Genomic DNA, 18,898 nt, shown 5'->3' with positions numbered 1-18,898 from the left:
GCTGAAACTCCAGTACTTTGGCCACCTCATGCCAAGAGTTGACTCACTGGAAAAGACTGATGCTGGGAGGGACTGGGGGCAGGAGGAGAAGGGGACGACAAAGGATGAGATGGCTGGATGGCATCACCAACTCAATGGACATGAGTCTGAGTGAACTCTGGGAGTTGGTGATGGACAGGGAGGCCTGGCGTGCTGCGATTCATGGGGCCACAAAGAGTCGGACACAACTGAGTGACTGAACTGAACTTTCAAGGTCCCATATAATAAGGAATATTTAGTATTTTATAAAAAGAAAATACTGGGGATGCTACATATCAAAGTGACACATTACATTTTATAAGCTTATAGTGAAGCAAAGTCACTCAGTCGTGTCTGACTCTGTGATCCTATGGACTGTAGCCTACCAGGCTCCTCCATCCATGGAATGTTCCAGGCAAGAGTCCTGGAGTGGGTTGCCATTTCCTTCTCCAGAGGATCTTCCCAAACCAGGGACTGAACCCAGGTCCCCACACTGCAGGCAGACACTACCATCTGAGCCACCAGGGAAGCTAAGCTGACAATTAACTGGGTCATTATGCTTAATTTGAATAATTAAGAAATCAGAAAGATGACTAGAACTAATGGAATGAGTTTAGCAAGGTTACGGGATACAAAATCAATACTCAAAAATCAATTCTTTTCTATAGAACATTTGTTCACTTACTCTATACCCCAGCCATTACATTCCTAGGTATTTATTTAAGAAAAATTAAAGTGTACATCTACAAAGCAGCTTTATTTTTAAGTGCCAAAAACTAGAAACAACTCATCTTTCCACCAACAGATGAGTAAATAAACAAAATATAAAGCCATTCAATGTAATACCACTTGCAGTAAAAAATATTATACATTCATTCACATGAATGGATCTCAAAATTATTACGCTGAGAAGCCAAGAGTATACTGTATAGAATCCATTTATAGAAAATTCCAGAACCACAAGTGATAGAAAGCAGTTCAGCTGACTGCCTGGGAACAGGCAGGGTATGTGGCCAAGAGAAGAAGAAGGCCTACAAACTGCTTTTGCTGGAGATATTTTTATTACATTGAATGTGGTGATAGTTTCATAGAGTGTGTGTGTGTGTGTGTGTGTGTGTGTGTGTGTACATATATATAAATTAACCAAATGGCATACTTTCAATATAAATGTAATTAATTTTAAGATAAAGTAATTCATCACAAGTTAGTCATTGGTAGCAAGACTGATTAATATGAAAAATAGAACCCTTTTAATGCATTAAGTTTGAAAATCATGGCCACATGTACACCTGAAACTAACACAACATTGTTAATCAACTACACTCCAATATAAAACTTTACATTTTTTTTAGAAAGACTAAAAAAGAAAGAAAAATTTATGGCCACAATCTTTTCTCTCTTCAGAAAATAACTCTTTCAAAAGTATAATATCTCATGCATGTAAATCAATTAAGTTAGAACACATCCTCACACTGAACATTAAAAAAAACCTCAAATGACTTAAAAACTTAAATATAAGACACCAAAAACTTCTAGAAGAGAAGAGAGGAAAAACATTCTCTGACACAAATCATACCAATATTCTCTTAGGTCAGTCTCCCAAGGCAATAGAAATAAAAGCAAACTAAATAAGCGGGACCTAATCAAGCTTATAAGCTTTTGCATAGCATAAACAAAACAAAAAGACAATCTACAAACTGGGAGAAAATACTTGCAAATGATGTGATCGTTGAGGGTTTAATTTCCAAAATATATAAACAGCTCATACAACTCAACAACAAAAGAAACAAACAACTCAATAAAAAAAGGACAGATCTAAACAGACCTTTCTCCAAAGACATACAGATGGCCAATAGGCACATGAAAAGATGCTCAACATTGCTAATTATTAGAGAAATGCAAATCCAAATTACAATGAGATATCACTTCGCACCAGTCAGAATGGCCATCGTTAAAAATTCTACCATTAAAAGATGTTGGCAAGGGTGCTGAGAAAAGAGAACCTTACTTTACTTTTGGTAGAAATGTAAATAAGTGCAGTCACTATGAAAAACAGTACAGAGGTTCCTCGAAAAACTAGAAACAGAACTACCTTATGATCCAGCAATCCCATTCTTGAGCGTGTATCCAGACCCCTATGCTCACAGCAGCACTACTCCCAGCAGCCAAGACACTGAAACAGTCTAATGTCCACTGACAGGTGAGCAGATAAAGAAGATGTGGTATGTGTATACAACGGAACATTACTTAGCCATAAAAAGGAACAAAATGTCATATGCAGCAACATGGATGGAGCCAGAGATGATCATACTAAGCAAAGTAAGTCACAGAAACACAAATACCATACGATATCACTTACATGTGGAATCTAAAATACAAGTGAACATACCAAAGAAACAGACAGACTCACAGTTACAGAGAACAGACTAGTGGTTACCAAGGGGCAGGAGGGATGGGAGAGGGAAGGACTGGGAGTTCGGATCAGCAGACACCAACTATCATATATAGAATAAACAATGAGGTCCGACTGAACAACACACGGAACTATATTCAATGTCCTGTGATAAGTCATAATGGAAAAGAATATGAAAACGTATATATGTGTAACTGAAGCACTTTGGCGTACAGCAGAAATCAGCACAACACTGTAAATCAACTACACTTCAATAAGAAAGAAAATAGATCCTGGAGTCAAAATGTCAAAGTCTGAATTCTGGCTTTGCCACTTATTAGATGTGTTGACTTCCGGCAAGTTATTCACCATGCCTCACTTTGCTAAACTGTAAAATAGGGTATAATTCATAAGGCAATTTTGCAGTCTCAATTAGATTAATACATGTAAAGTGCTTGAAACACGGTCTGGCACAAAGTAAGCCCTCAGGAATGTGGACATCAGAGGGGAATGGGGTTTAACACATGATACGACATTACAAGAGTAATTTTCCTAGCAAGTCACAGGACATTTTAAAATACATGTACAGATTCACAGCAACTGCAGTATGACATAGTGTTTAATAAGAGTTTACCTGTATTTTATTTATGGTTAGTATTAAGCCATTTCATTATTTTCAATTTTTGACTTCCATAGAGAACTGCAGCAAAATATTTTAGTTTCATGAGAAAGTTTCATCAACTATAAATGAGGACAAGGCCACTTCAGAGAATTCTTGTAAGAATGAAATAACACGTATCAAGTGTTTATACACTTGGCACACGGTAGCTCCAAACTGATACTATCTCATTATGCTATTATTGTATACAGGCCCATATATATAACATGTATATACTGTATAAGCACATTACAACTAGAGCATGACTAATCATCCAGTCCTTATTTGCTTAGATCGTCCCAGTTTACACAGGTTTTCACAAAGTAATTATTAAAAGCCACTCCCCTTTCTATCACAGTATGTCCCAGTTTAAGATGATAAACTACCTCAGTACGTCCTAGTTTAGATGATAAATTATATGATCACCCTAACATGTAACTAAAATACTTTCATTTTCCCTCTATCTAGATCTTCATCCTCTTAATATGCCCTTATTCCCTTTTTAGGGGCATTAGCTCTTTGGTATTCAAAGCACTATCCACTTTCCAAACACACACACACACACACACACACACACAGACACACACACTCTGGCTCTCATCTCTTTATATTCAGTTCAGTCGCTCAGTCATGTCCAACTCTTTGCGACCCCATGAATTGCAGCACACCAGGCCTCCCTGTCCATCACCAACTCCTGGAGTTTACCCAAACTCATGTCCATCGAGTCGGTGATGCCATCCAGCCATCTCATCCTCTGTCGTCCTCTTCTCCTCCTGCCCCCAATCCCTCCCAGCATCAGAGTCTTTTCCAATGAGTCAACTCTTAGCATGAGGTGGCTAAAGTACTGGAGTTTCAGCTTTAGCATCATTCTTTGTATTAGCCCTTTGCTATTCAAAGCACCATCCACTTTCCACACACATACACATACACACACACACACTCACTCACTCAGGCTCTCATCTCCTTATCCAAGTGACTGGTGACCTCAGTGCTTCAAGTGCCGCTCCCTCTCTGGTCTCATACACCTCAGCAAGGTCACACTTCCCAAAACCAATCTTTTTGAAATTCCTATCTGTTCTTCTGATCTGAATTCCAGATTCAAACTTAGGGACCTGGGATTTCCCTGGCAATCCAGTGATTAATACTCTGTGCTTCCACTGCAAGGGTGGCAGTTCAATCTCTGGTCAGGGAAGTTAAGAACCCACATGCCAAGCTGTATGGCCAAAAAAAATTTTTTTAATTAAAAAAAATAAAAATAAAACCTAGGAACCTAAAAACACCACCCAAGTATTAAAACTTTAGGGCTCTTTAGGGATATCTGCATTTTAACTCCTAGAGAAATGATACCTTAATCCAAAGTAGAGAATGTTTAATAACATGAATTTCAGTTACTGTGACAGGTGAGTAGGGAAGATCATTTGAGGACCATTTTCTCTCCACAATTTAGGTGGGTTTCTACGAAATAAGTATGTCATAAGTCTGGATTTCCTTCTTCTTTGCAGGTTCTAAAATAATCCAAAGACACCAAAGGCTGCAGCTCAAATACTAGACAACAGTTCTTGAGGGCTCTGGCCAGTGCCCTCCTTCTTTCATGCTACAAACGCTCCCCTGGTCATTTCAGTCACTCCTGAGTTCAACTGCTATTTAGATACTGATGCAAGTCCCATCTGCAGCCCAGAGCTCTGCAGCTCACATACCCAGCTGCGTACAGCACTTCACCTCTGCCTCTAGCTTCACTGAACTCTCCTTCCTCCCCGCCAGTCCTCTACTGCATTCCAATTCAGCTCCCCCATCTACCCAGTTCCCCACACCAAAAACAAGGGTATTTATTTTCCTTGCCTCCTGCCCTTCATTCTCTCCCTCCATAGCCAAGTAACCAAATCCTCTCAACTATTTTTCTAACCTGTTTCTTCTCAACCCCAAAGCCACTAGTCAAGGTCTGGGCACCACCACTATGACTAAAACGTTCCGTAACAATTGCGAACTGATCTCCTGGTTGCCTGTCTCAGTCCCTCCAATTCATTCCCATTTCAGCTAGAACGATCCTTCTAAAATCAATGTCTGACTGTGTTTTTTTCCTACCTTAATACACCCTTTAATGATTCACCATTATCCTTAAGAACAGTTCAGTTCCTTAATATGATTTCCAAGGGCCTTTATGATTTGGTCCCCATTTTTGTCTTCAACCTCATTTACTGCCTCTTCAGTTCATAACTGTGCATTCAACCATTCTCAATTTCTTTTTGCTTCTCAAACACACTGGGTTCACTCTCTCTCTTGCTTCTGGAGCATCATACTTGCTTACTACCTCTGCAGGACATACTCTTCAGAAATTGATATGGCCATCACTTCCTTTAGGAAGGCTTCTCCAACCCTCCAAACCTATGATGGGCACTCTTCCCATGTATCATGTGGACACTTACTCTGCAGAATTTATCAATTCTGGCTGTACCTACAAACCAGGGAGGGAGGTGTTACTTAGGCCCAGAATTTCAGATACAGAAGTTCGGGAATATGCCATCCTGTTTTGGGTGCCACATCTTCAGAGACATTACTAAACTAGAATGCATCCAGAGAAGAGAAAGCAGGATGGCAGAGTCTGAAAACTATGCCACATAAGAGAGTTAGCCTAGCAAAAAGCACAGGGAAAAGATATGACCACCTTCAAATAATCGTGGGTCTTAGTATACAGCATGTGAAGAGAGAAAAAAAGACTTACTGTGGGTTGATTGTCAAAGAAGATGGATCAAGAGCCATTAATGTACAAGTTTCAGAGAGGCCTCCAAAAGATACTGGGTTGTCTAGAAAAGTAGTGAATTCACAGTCACTATAAGTTTTACAGATCAGGGACACTAAAAATATTCCTACATTTGAAAGAATGTCAGACTAGACAATATCTAAAGACCAAAAGAATCCTCAAGATTTTAAGACACCTAAATTCATAAAATATTTAAAACATGACTAGGTAGCAACTGAATTAAAGTACATTACTTAGCCCACCCAAATAAGAATAACTTTCTAAGATGTGAGATTTAACTGCCTATTTCATAAAAAAAAATCAGAGGAATTATCAATCATAAAAATAAATATATTTTTTCTACATTAATGAACTTTTTAAAGGAAAAAAATGAGACATTTTCAATTACAATGAAAGAAAGGTGAGTCTCCTTTTCTCTTTCGACTCTGTGAAAAAAGAGAGACACCTAAATGCCAATTTGTCAATTTGTTTATATACAACACATTTCTCCAAGGGTAAACAGCATCTAAAAAGGCTTATTTGGGACATACTAACTTTTAAAAAGATTTTGGAGGCTAACAAATATTTGGTTTCTGATTTATACATGGGAAAGAGCAAAAAGGCAAGGGAGAATTTTAAAAGGTTTCCTAATGTTTCAGAGAAGTGTAATGGCTATGGGAGAAAAACTACTAAGAACGGGGGGCGGGGGGGGGGGGGGGGGGCAGCGGCAGGGGGAGGGTGTTTGTCCTTTCTGAAAAGGAAGCTATTTTTGCGTGAGTGAGAATAAAAACACAGAAAAATAATATAAGGTATTTATCCTCATGGTATGACTTTAAAAAAAAAAAAGCACATAAAATGTCTAAATTAGTAACTCACTGTCATGTTTAACTCATCACTACTTATAACTGCCATACTCTTTTACCACATAAGAAAAAAAAAGTATTTTCATTAAAACATCAGCTTCAATAAATATGTTGCACTCTTAAGCAGGATGAGATTTTTTTTTTCTCTCCATGAGAACTACTTTACAGTAAGAGTAAAATAAACTGTAAAACATTATCTTTCTGTACAACCTTCCAAAACACTTCTGCATATAAGAAAGGCTGTACGTGGAGGCAATCTACCCTGGGAAAGACTGCTATGGGTTGAATTTTGTCCCATTCTCTGTCTAAGCCCACTTCCCCCCACCTCAAATATGCTGCAATCCTAACCCCCAGGACCTCTGAATGTGACCTCATTTGGAAACAGGGTTGTTAGTGACGTAATACTGGAGTAGGGTGGGCCCCTAAATCCAGTATGATCAGTGTCATTATGAGAAGCTGGCCTTGTGAAGAAAACAAGACATACTAACAGAAAAACCACACGCTGACATCAGAGGCTGAATTATGCAACTGCAAGCCTGGGGAACACCAAAGATTGCCAGCAACCCACTAGAGGTTAGGGCAAGGCAAGGAAGGGTTCTCCGACAGGTTTCAGGAGAAACAGGGCCCAGCTGACACCTTCATTTTTGACCTCCAGCCTCCACAATGGCGAGAGAACAAGTTTCTGTGGTACTTCACTGTGGAAACTCCAGGAAATAAATATACCTTCCGTTTATTAGAAGAGTGAAAAAAGCCAAGAGAAACCTCAATGTTACAGTCATAATCACTGTAACTCATTACCCAGCTAAAACAGGACTTGGCCTTCCTTTCCAACGGCCACCGTCAGCAAGGTCTCCAGCTTATCACAGAAGTGAATGCACGTTTCTATTCACTATCCCATTTACTCACCATCTAGGAGAGAGGGCTGTCTGGGCCACTAGGTTTTACAAATGTGTGTGTTTTTCCATTGTCTTCTATTTGGACAGTTTTCCATGTACTTACTTTACATCTTAATCACTTATTTTGACTAGATGGTACAAATACATAGTAAAATGGGATATAACGTGTTTCACCCTTATTCTCCTGTCCACAAAACACCCTTCATTCCAAAGATGACCATTAATTGGTTAAGAATCTTTCCTCTGAGATTCCATTCATTTAGAAAAATATATCATGAACCTGACAGACATCAGGGTAACATATTCTGTGTATTATTCTGCACTTTGTTTTTATTGCTTCATGAACGTGCCGATCATTCTGTATATGTAGGACTTAAATTATTTGCTGAGTATTCCACTATATAGATGCATACATAACACATTTAACCAATGTCATAAAGAGACAGATATCTAGACTGTCCCCAGTATTTCCAATAGTAATCACAAATGATCCTGTAATGGCTATCTCTTTATTATCTTTCCAGTGAGTCCTTTCTTTGCTATCCTATTTAAAATGGCATTCCCTATTCCCTAGCCTGGCCCTCCTTATCTTGCTCCCATGCTTTCCTTTTTCCTCACAGTGCTTTAATTTTTGTTTGGCATTATAAATCCATTATATATAATGTATGTATTAAATATAACTCACTTATTTTCATCACCAACCAGAATGTAGGGTCTTATGAAGAGACATATTTTTATTTTAGTTTGCAGCTGAACACCTAATACCTGAGTGATTCACACACAGCTAAAGCAGTTAAGTGTTTACTAAATAACTGAATGTTTTTATTTAAGCCCACATAAGATAACACAGTGCTCACTTCAGGAGCACATATACCAAAAAAAAAAAAAGAAAACACTACATAACTAAAAAGTACATCTTCCCTTCAAGGCAAAATAAGTCACAGTTCCCAACTGATCAGTAACTTGTCCTCTTTATCTTGTATTAATTTTCCATTGTGTCAAATGAAATTGTTACATTTTAGTTTGATTCAGATTTGATGTACCCTGTGAACTTAACTGAGCCTACTTGACCAAGCATAATGTTTTCTGCTCCTTCAGAATATTAACCCAAATAGCAGGTGCTTAATTGAGTCTGCTTTGCAATATGCAGTGGCCCTCCTACACTGACAATATCATTAACATGCAATTTCTTCTACCAGCTGTGCTTTTTCAGAGAGTGACTCAGTATGGTATTATTTCTGGTAAATGCAGAGGGGGCTGAAATCTCAACTTATCTTGAGAAAGTCAGTACATATTTAATTTGCCCCAATTGACTTAATAAGGAATGAAGATGTGATAAATCGCATCACTGTCTTGCAGAGAAGGACACGAGGGACTAAAAGTACAAACTGACAAATTGTTCATTGAGAACTGAAAGTTTCGGGGGCGGGGGGGAGACTTTAAAGAAAAATAACAACAAACGGAAAACAGATTCTTAGCCATTTTTAGATTAAAATCTGACAAGCCTGCTGCTTGTACTATAAAAATCTCTCTAAAGGTTCAACTGTTCAATATACAACTTTATAAGTATATATATTATTATTTACTATGAAGATCTCCATTTGAAAGAAGACCGGCAACCAATAGTTTATTTCAAGAGAATGCAGCTGACTGGTTTCCTAACAACTTTAATTCCACACATTTCTGCACAAATACAACCAACCATGTCTGCAACCAAGAGCCAAATAACCCCTTAAATCTAGCAATCATTAGGAAGGTTCCTGGGTATTGGGTCATGTTTATTACAATAGCAGCACTTTGAAAAGTTCTTTATGCTTAAGAGCAGAAGGGGAAACATGATATATGAAACTGCAAGGTAACTTAGATGTAAACGACAATCTTGATCTTATATGTATTCTGAAAACTGGATTTCTGAAAAATAATTCACGTATTTTAAAAAACAATTATGGCCATGTAACAATAACTTGGAGACTTTTTTGATGAGAAAAAGGAGTGTACTGGATTGCTTTCCCAACACCCAAAAGTTTTCATGCTGATACATTTCCTTCTTTTTTTTATTTTTTTTAATTTTATTTTATTTTTAAAACTTTACATAATTGTATTAGTTTTGCCAAATATCAAAATGAATCCACCACAGGTATACATGCGTTCCCCATCCTGAACCCTCCTCCCTCCTCCCTCCCCATACCATCCTAATATGTTTAAGGTTTTCTTTTTTTATACTCATCTCTGGAAAATCAAAAATTCACCCTGCTGTCCAGTGTGAGGTAGAGATCCAGTTTCCTTTTTTCTTCTCCAAATTTTTCTGTTTTAGCCGTCTTTTCCATGAGGTTCTGATTACTATGTTCACTGCTCCATGAACCACTGTAAAAACTATTCTATCTCATCATAAAGGTCAATTATAAATTTGTCCAAGCTTTGAAGGCAAAATTTAAAAGTAAATGAGATAATTTACTTAAACACACACCACCAATTAGAGCAGAAGATAATGTTGTTCCGCTTACTCAAGGGCCTGCAACCTAGTGCCAGGTGTGGCGCTTTCCAGGAGGAACACAGGTCTGGACAGCTTTAAGGAAATCAACCTCCAGATCTCCAACTCCCTCCTGTACCCTTTACTAAAAGTGATGTGCATCATTCATTCTCTTTCCACCTTCCCTTCCACAGTAGCCCTCCCACGTTATAGAGGACAGTCATACTTTTTACTTGTCATAAAGCTTAGTAAGGAACTTTGCTTCCAAGAAATTGCCAGGGCACCAAAGGGATAACTGGGAGGATAAGGAAGAGTCTCATATAAGCACAGCAAGAAATACTGAAAGAAACTCATGGCAAAAAACTCCTTACCTGATCAATCAATTAATGGCAAGACTCCTTACCTAATCAATCAGTGTAGAATTCACAAGTGAAAGTAATTATTCAGTGGTTGTTCAATGCAGAAACTGCCATTTTTATTAGAACTGAAAAAGTAGAAATTTCTGACAAGAAAACATATCCACTTTGGCTGGTTTGACAACGAGGACTAACAAGTTTTATAGCAACATTTTCCATGAAAATGAGTAAGCAGAACCCACGAGGTCACGGTTTTCGGAAAGTAGTGTTTGTTTTTTGCAACGAACTCTGATACATATGGTATTTCAAAATCAAAATATGCACTGCTTAATTTTTCACAGAATTAGAATTAAAAAATTAACAATTTGTATGGGAACACAAAAGGCCATGAATAGTCAAAGCAATCTTGAGGGAAAAACAGCTGGAGAGTCAGATTCCCTGACTTCAGACTACACTATTAAGCTACGGGAATCAAGACAGTGTGGTACTGCCACAAAAACAGAAATACAAATCAATGGAAAAGGACAGAAAGTTCAGAGAAAAACGTATGCACCTATGGTTAAAGGAAGTAAGAATATACAATGCAGAAAAGACAATCTCTTCTATAGGCAGTGCTAGGAAAACTGGACAGCTACACGTAAAAGAATAAAAGTAGAATACTCTCTAACACCATACACAAAAATAAACTCAAATGGACCAAAACCTGAAATTAAGGTTGGATACTACAAAACTCTTAGACGGAGACAAAGGCAGAACACTGTTTGACATAAATTGCAGCAAGATCTCTTCTGATCCACCTCCAAGAGATGAAAATTAAAAAAAAAAGGGGGGGGGGGGACCTAACTGAACTTAAAAGCCTTTGCACAGCAAAGGAAACCATAAATAAAATGAAAAGACAACCCAGAGGATGGGTGAAAATGGAGGAACTGACAAGGGATTAATCTCCAAAATATACAAACAGCTCACACGGCTCAATATTAAAAACAAAAACAAAAACCAGTGCAATCAAAAAATGGGTGGAAGATCTAAACAGATACTTCTCCAAAGACATACAGATGGCCAAAAAGCATACAAAAAGACGTTCAACATCACTAATTGTGAGAGAAATGCAAACCAAAAGCACATGAAAGTATAATTTCTTACCAATCCGAATGGCCAGCAAAAAATCTACAAATAAAATATGCCGGAGAAGGTGTGATGAGAATGTAAACTGATACAAGTGCTGTGGAGAAGAGCAAAAAGTAAAAAGGAAACACAGAACACTAAGACAGAACTGTATGTAATCCCACTCTTGGGCATATATCCAGAGAAAACGTAACTTCGAAATGATATATGCACCCCAATGTTCACTGGGGCACTATTTACAACAGCCAGGATATGGACGCAAGCTAAATTCTTTCACAGAGGAACAAATAAAGATGAAGTACATATATACAGTGGAATATTGCTCAGCCATAAAATAGAACAAAATAATGCCATTTGCAACAACATGAATGGACCCAGAGACTGTCAAACTGAGAGAAATCAGTCAGACAGAGGAAGACAAATACCATGGGTGTGGAAGCTAAAAAATGGTACAAATGAACTTATTTACAAAATATCAATAGGAACAGTCACAGCTGTCAAAAACACACTTACATTTGTTTGTTTTTTGTATTTGTTATTTGGTTACCAAGAGGGAAAGAGCAGTGGGAGGGATAAAGTGGGAGACTGGCACTGACATATACACACTGCTATATATGAAATGGATAACTAATAAGGACCTACTGCATAGCACAAGGAACTCGCCTCAATATTCCCTAATGACACAGGTGGGGAAAAAAATCTTTAAAAGAGAGTGGATATGTGTGTTTGTGTGTGCCTGTGTGTATACACACATAAAAAAACTGATTCACTCTGGTACAGCAGAAACTAACACAACATTGTAAATCAACTACACTCCAATAAGTTTTTTTTTAAATGCATTGCCTGGACTTCCCCGGCAGTCCAGCAGTAAGACTCCAGGCTTCCAATGCAGGGAGCGCGGACTCAATCCCCGGTTGGGGAACTGAGATTCCTGTATGCTGAGTAGTGTGGCCAATAAACAAATAAGTGCATAGCCTATATTTATCCTCCTCCTCCCCATTTTAGAAATAAAATTCCCAGGAATTAGAGTTATTCCACGCTACAGCTATGAATTAAAAATCTAAGGTAATTATGAAGAATCAAAAGTTCTTTTTTAACAGTAGTCTGAAATGCTATAATATGATAATTACTGGATGAACACAAAACAGTAACATTTCTAACAGTGAGTGATCTTGCTTTTCTTGGCTGAACAAATTTGTATCAGTAATATACACAGCTATAGCTATGGTCATTTTTTTCTAATGTTTCTTTTACTCTGATAAAGAAATAGATGCTGTGAAAAGTATAGAAATATACTTTTTATTGTATATTGTGAAAATATAGAAATGTTTTAAAATTTGGTTATCACTATCCCCCAAAGCTATAGACACGGAATAGTCGTACGTGTACAGCCTTGTACCTACCACAGCACTCTGACGACGACTTTCCCTTGAAACTCTCCAAAACAGATAGTACATGAGGTGTACCTAATTTAACCACTTCTTTTTACTAAAACTGTTAAGTAATTTTCAGTTTTCTTCAATACAAATAATGCAGCATTGAACATTTCTGGATAGAAAGCTTTTTTCAGGATAAAAGAAACATGGTTGATCCATGCAAAGGAATAATATTCACTACAAAAAGGGGTGAGTACTTACACATGCTAAAACATGGCTGAACCCTGAAAAACAAACACTAAATGAAGGAAGCCAGTTATAAAAAATGCAAATGGTACAATCACTTTGAAAAAGTTCAGTAGGACTTCAGAATGTTAAACGTCAAGTTACAACATAACCCAGCATTTCTACTCCTAAGTATATATCTAAGATAAATTAAAACATACATCCACACAAAGTTCAAAGTAAATATTCAGAGCACCATTATTCATAATAGCCCAAATGTGGAAACAAACCAAATATCCATTAACTGATGAATGGATTAACAAAATGTGGTATAGATTCATACAACTAACATTCAGCCATGTCAGAGAATGAAGTGCTGATAAATGGTACAACAGAGATGAACCTTGAGACATTACGCTATGTGAAGAAAGCCACGCACAACAGGCCACAAACTGTATGAATTCACTTACATAAAATGTCCACGCGAGGTAAATCCAGAAAGAAAACAGACTAGTGGTTGTCACGGGCTGGGAGGAAGGGAGGAATGGGGAATGACTGCTAACTTCTTTTAGAAGTGATAAAATATTCCAAAATTAGATAATGGTGATGCATGCACAGAACTTACATATATACTTTTAAAGGGTGAATTATGATTTATAAATGACAATTCTGACACCAATTGCGATGTGAAGAAAACACCAACATCAAGCAATTCTCCAACACCAACTGGGGGTCATACAATTCACCTCAATTCTGACAATATCTACCTACAGATAGCATCACATCCTGTCACATCTGGTCGCTCCCCTGCCCTTCAGAAGTCAAATTATAAATACTGGTTGTCACTGTGTTTCTGAGCTTCCCACGAAACTCCTCAAAGGTTTGATTAATTTGCTAGATCCACTCACAGAATTCCGAGAAATATTTCACTTACTAGACTACCAGCTTATTAAAAAAAAAAAAAAAAGGTATAATTCAAGAACAGTCCTGTGATACACTGGGCAAGTCATGGGGCAAGGGGCACAGCGCTTCCATGTTCTGAGGACTCCACGCACTCAGCACCTCCACGTGTTCACCAGCCCAGAAGTTCTTCGAATCCCATCTTTTCAGATTTTTATGGAAGTTTCATTACATGGAAATTGACTGACTGAATCATGGCACTGGTGATTCAACCTCCAACCCTCTTCCTCTCCAGGTCAGAGGGGTGTAGGACTGAAAGTTCCAACCCTCCTCTAATCACTCCCTCGGTTTCCCTGGCAACCAGTCCCCAACCTCACAAACCTTTCAAAGTCATTCATTAACATAACAAAAGATACCTTACCCGCTCTCCACACACTGCGAAATCCCGATGGTTTTGGGAGCTTAGTGCCAGAAACAGGGACCAAGACCAAATAAATATTTATTACAAATCACAATATCTGAATACAGTTGTTACAAAAAAAGACATTAACATCCTCCCTCAAAAAAAAAAAAAAAAAGGGGTGGGCCGTTGAAGGTTACTTCCTGAGGGTTTACTCTTAGAGGCAGAAATACGACTAGCAAATATGATATTTGCCAAACTGTATTCACAAAGGGTTCTACAGGTTTGTATGTTCTCTCTAGCAAGGCATTTAGTATCTACGTCACTGTACTGGGGTGAAAAAGCACCATTTCTTAAATCTTAAATATGAAAAAAAGAGACTGGCTATTGATTATTATTAAAGTTGAACACTTCTTCCCTATTTCAGTCATATTTTTCTTTTGCAAAGGGTCAGCTGGTTAGTTGTTGGCCTTTAATATAGCCATCTTTATGTATGCAATTGTTACACATAAACATTTTTATTTCTCACTAAACAGAGAAATCAGTTCCTTTCTTACCATTCTGGCCAGCAATAATTAACTCATCCTGAGTTCTACTTCAGCCTTTAACTTTAAAGTTTTCCATGAGGTCAAAGTACTCTTTAAAAAAGTTGCAATAACCACTTTGCCCCTCAGACAGGCAGACTGATGTGGCACTACAATGTGAGTCCACTTGGATTACATGTATTTCCACTTTCCTGAACGCAAATCACTTTTAAGGTAATTGTCCAAAGTGACTTGCAGAGATACTTTCAAATAATACTGAACAGTAAAAAAGAAAAAAACTATTAACACCTTCTACAGGCCAAAGTAGAAGTACTGTGTACTTCATTTAATCCTAACAAACCTACTACCCTAACTTAATCTAAAAAGAACACAAAAATCACCAAGGGTAAGATCCTGCCATACGGAAAATATATGGCAAAGTTATGAATCAAACTGAGGTGTGCCTAATTCTAAAGTCCACATTCTTTGTGCCACTTTATAGCTTTTCCCAAGCTATCAGACAAGACTTTGAATACAAGTTCTGCCAATTACAACGTGACTAATTATTTCTAAGCTTCCTCAGTGTATATGTACCATTTTTACAAAAACAAAGTCATTAGTCACAAAATAAATATAAAAATGGGAGGCTTAAAAATTCACTGTAAAATGGAACTTTTTTAAAATACCTATTTTTAAAACAGCGAGATGGAATAATTCTAAACACTTTTCTTGAATTTATCAAGATTCACAATACCTACCAACAAGCAAAGGTTCTTGCATATCCATTTACAAACACATGATTACTCAGTGAAAAACCGTTTTTTAGGGACTGACTGCCAGTCCTCGCTTTACCCAACGAATGCATAATTTTTTCAGCAGAAAAAGCCACATCAACTACATTGCTTTTCATTCTCCTTTACCACATGAGAAATGTTTTCAGCAATATATGTACTATCCAGGAAGTAGCACCATGTGGAGTAGCAGAAATGGCTACATTAGCTACCTAAGAGAGAGAGACTTCAGGGCCTGGTGAGCAAGCAGTAACACAACACAGAACAGGACACGGTCGAGAAGAACAAAACCAAACCAAGAAATCACCTACTCTACCCTATGTAACGGATACCACTGTGGTAACAGAAAAGTCATTTGAATTATACAACTCTCACAGGACCCTTCAGTAGCTTTAAAAACTGCTACTTTAAGACCAAACCATCTACCTGACCATATCAGGACTGATATCCAAAGGATACATACAACACACCAGTAACAATCCCACAAAGATTTTCACATTCATGAAACAAAAAAATAACCTGAACAGTAAAACAAGAATCCATATGCCAACATTTTCATTTTCCAAGAACTCATTCACTCTTCATTTAAAAAGGGCAGCATTATCTGATAAAATTAGATGAAGTCCTTCAATAAAACACATTTTTCTTTTACAATATCTTAGTATTAAAGTATCAATATGATTTGGCAAACCAAAAAATAGGAACTTATGTATAGCCCCCTATTTTATACTAGGACTATTATTAAAATAATTCTTCTGTACATAGACTCATGTACTATTTTCCTTAGCTGGTATAATACAATCAGGCTATTGTGCAATGGTAAGAGGGCTCTTAAGAAAACAATTAATGCTGAAATAATTCTTGTCTTGAGGTAACTTACTACATTCTACTCTCCTCCATAAGCACCATTGTTTTCAATCACAACTTTAGTTTTACCCTGTATCAACAAAATTTCCACTCTGTAAGATCCTTTCAAACAAATAATAAAAAGTAATGCTTTTATAAAGATCCCACTATTTGGTAATGTACGACATTATAGAATAGTATATGTACTAAGATCTTGCTTTTGTAGAAAAAAGCAATTTGTTGATTTGTCTGGAAGGACATTCATCAAAACATAACTAGTAGATATCTTAGGTAGTTATGTTAACAGTAACAGTTATCTTAGCAGTTATCTTAAGGATTATGGATGTGCTTTTATTTTTTAGATTTTATGTGTGTTCTGATTATCTGCATTAAACACGTTATTTTCTTTAAGCTTGTGCATAAGACAGAACAATGTGAATTAAAGAAACCTGTGAGCCACATTTTATTCAATACCACCAATTCAAACCCACATATTCAGAGTTAAGATAATGCAACTGTTACTCAAGAAATGTTACTGAAATCTCCTCAGTCAACAAGGTTCAGTTTTTAAACAATAAATTCCTTCAAACAGGAAAATGGCACCAAAAGAAAGATGTAGCTTCATGTCTGTTTTTACAACTGGGGGGTAAAGGTGGAAAATGGCTTGGAATGCTCAGGTGCCCATAGATAAGGAAGACCATAGGAAAAAACTACCAACACTTGAGAGACAAGACAAAATAACTTCATTGATTTAGACACTGATTTGTAAAAGAAATCACAGAAGAGCAGAAAATAAATAAATTAGAGATAGTAAATACCTACAGGATGATAACGGGAAAAAGAAAAAGCCAGAAAAAACTGAATGCTCGTATTATGTAAATCATTCTGAAAAGCAAATTTAAAAAATTATCTAACAATTTATAACTCAAATTGAACCAACTCTGGTTTCTTCACCAGAAAAAGCATGCCTTTCAATTAAGACTCAGTAGCAGACCCAACAACACCCTTAGAAATGCAAGACCTCCTGTGCCTGCTTTTGCAAAGAACTAGTTAAAAACGAGGTAAACAGCTAAGCAATTAGTATATAAACAGCCAATTTTTACATATTAAATCAATCTAGAAGTAATTGTCAGATGTGAAGGGAATGCAGTTTTGAAAAAATACACAAGGTAAAGCACAAAGGTAATTTTATTAACTCACATGAAGAAAGTATCTTTCAACCATAATAAGTAACTCCACTAAAATAAACCATAAGAAATTGCCAGTAGTCAAGCATTTTTTTTAATCTATAAAAACAGCAATTTCATATGGTCCCACTAAGAGGTCTAGTGATCAATATTTAACAACCATCTCTCTGGGGGAAAAAAGGCCCTGGTTTATAGCTTTTGCCCATTTTCCACTGTAGCCTGTCAATACACCATCACTGAACATGAAGCTGGAGAGACGCACACAATCAGCTCCACCAGCTCCAACACACCACTGGTTCCACCTAATGTTCTGATCAAAGAATCATCAGCATGGTTCTGAAAATCTTCTCCTTCTCTAAAACAAGCTGCTGCCTGAATTATCCAGTTTCCCACTTATGCTATGAAGAAAGTAAAACAGTGATGAGGGGGCACGGGCTATTTTAAACTGAGCAGTGAGGAAATGAGTTGATATTTGAGTGAGATCTTAAAGATAAGAGGCCAACCATAGGGGGAAGACTATTTCAGGCAGAGGAAACAGCCCATGTAAAAGCCTTAATAAGGAAAGAACAAGCAGGACATGTTTAAGAAAACAAGCATTAGCGTGGCAAGCACGTAGTGAGCAAAGATGAAATACTCGAGAGGGCGGCAGGGCTGCAGCATATACACAGCGTGGTTTTATTTCCTGGATGAGTATAGCTTGTATTCTACTCTGAGTAGACTGGAAGCACTTTCACACAGTAGTTTGATGAATGTTAAAAGAATGAATGAATGCATACTTCGGTGAATCATTTTAACAATCCCTTATGAGACTTAGGTCAAAGCCTATTAATCTTATTACCCTTCTCAATATAATCATTCTGGTTACTTCACAATCTATGTAGAACGTTATGAAGTTAAAGCAATGTAAGTATGATGGGCCTAACCTATGAATATAGCTGAAATAAATATAGTGGTTAAGACTATCCATCAGTTCAGAAATAATTATTTTATTAATCCAAGATGGTTATTTCATATGTGAAATACTAACATATGAATTCAGATGTGAAATACTAACATATGAACTAAAAGTACAGAATGACAAATTCAATACTGTAGGAAAACATTTGCTAGCATGTCATCTGAAATGACTTTACA

The 18,898-nt window shown here is 37.2% G+C and overlaps 1 protein-coding gene across 8 annotated transcripts in view; it reads right to left on the bottom strand.

The window, feature by feature from the left end:
• The window catches only part of CDC42SE2 (CDC42 small effector 2), a 118,575-nt gene that overhangs the window by 88,682 nt on the left and 10,995 nt on the right, over positions 1-18,898 (bottom strand). For 6 of the 8 annotated variants that reach the window (XM_044947856.1, XM_044947853.1, XM_044947854.1 and 3 more), the window contains exon 2: positions 5,788-5,869. The exons of the other annotated variants lie outside the window; for them this stretch is intronic. The gene's annotated coding sequence lies outside the window, so the exon portion shown is untranslated. The remainder of the gene's footprint in view (positions 1-5,787; positions 5,870-18,898) is intronic. 8 annotated transcript variants of the gene reach the window in all.

This window comes from Bubalus bubalis, chromosome 9 (genome assembly GCF_019923935.1).
Source record: "Bubalus bubalis isolate 160015118507 breed Murrah chromosome 9, NDDB_SH_1, whole genome shotgun sequence".
Taxonomy (NCBI): Eukaryota; Metazoa; Chordata; class Mammalia; order Artiodactyla; family Bovidae; genus Bubalus; species Bubalus bubalis.
This window is presented reverse-complemented; position numbering and strand designations above follow the sequence as displayed.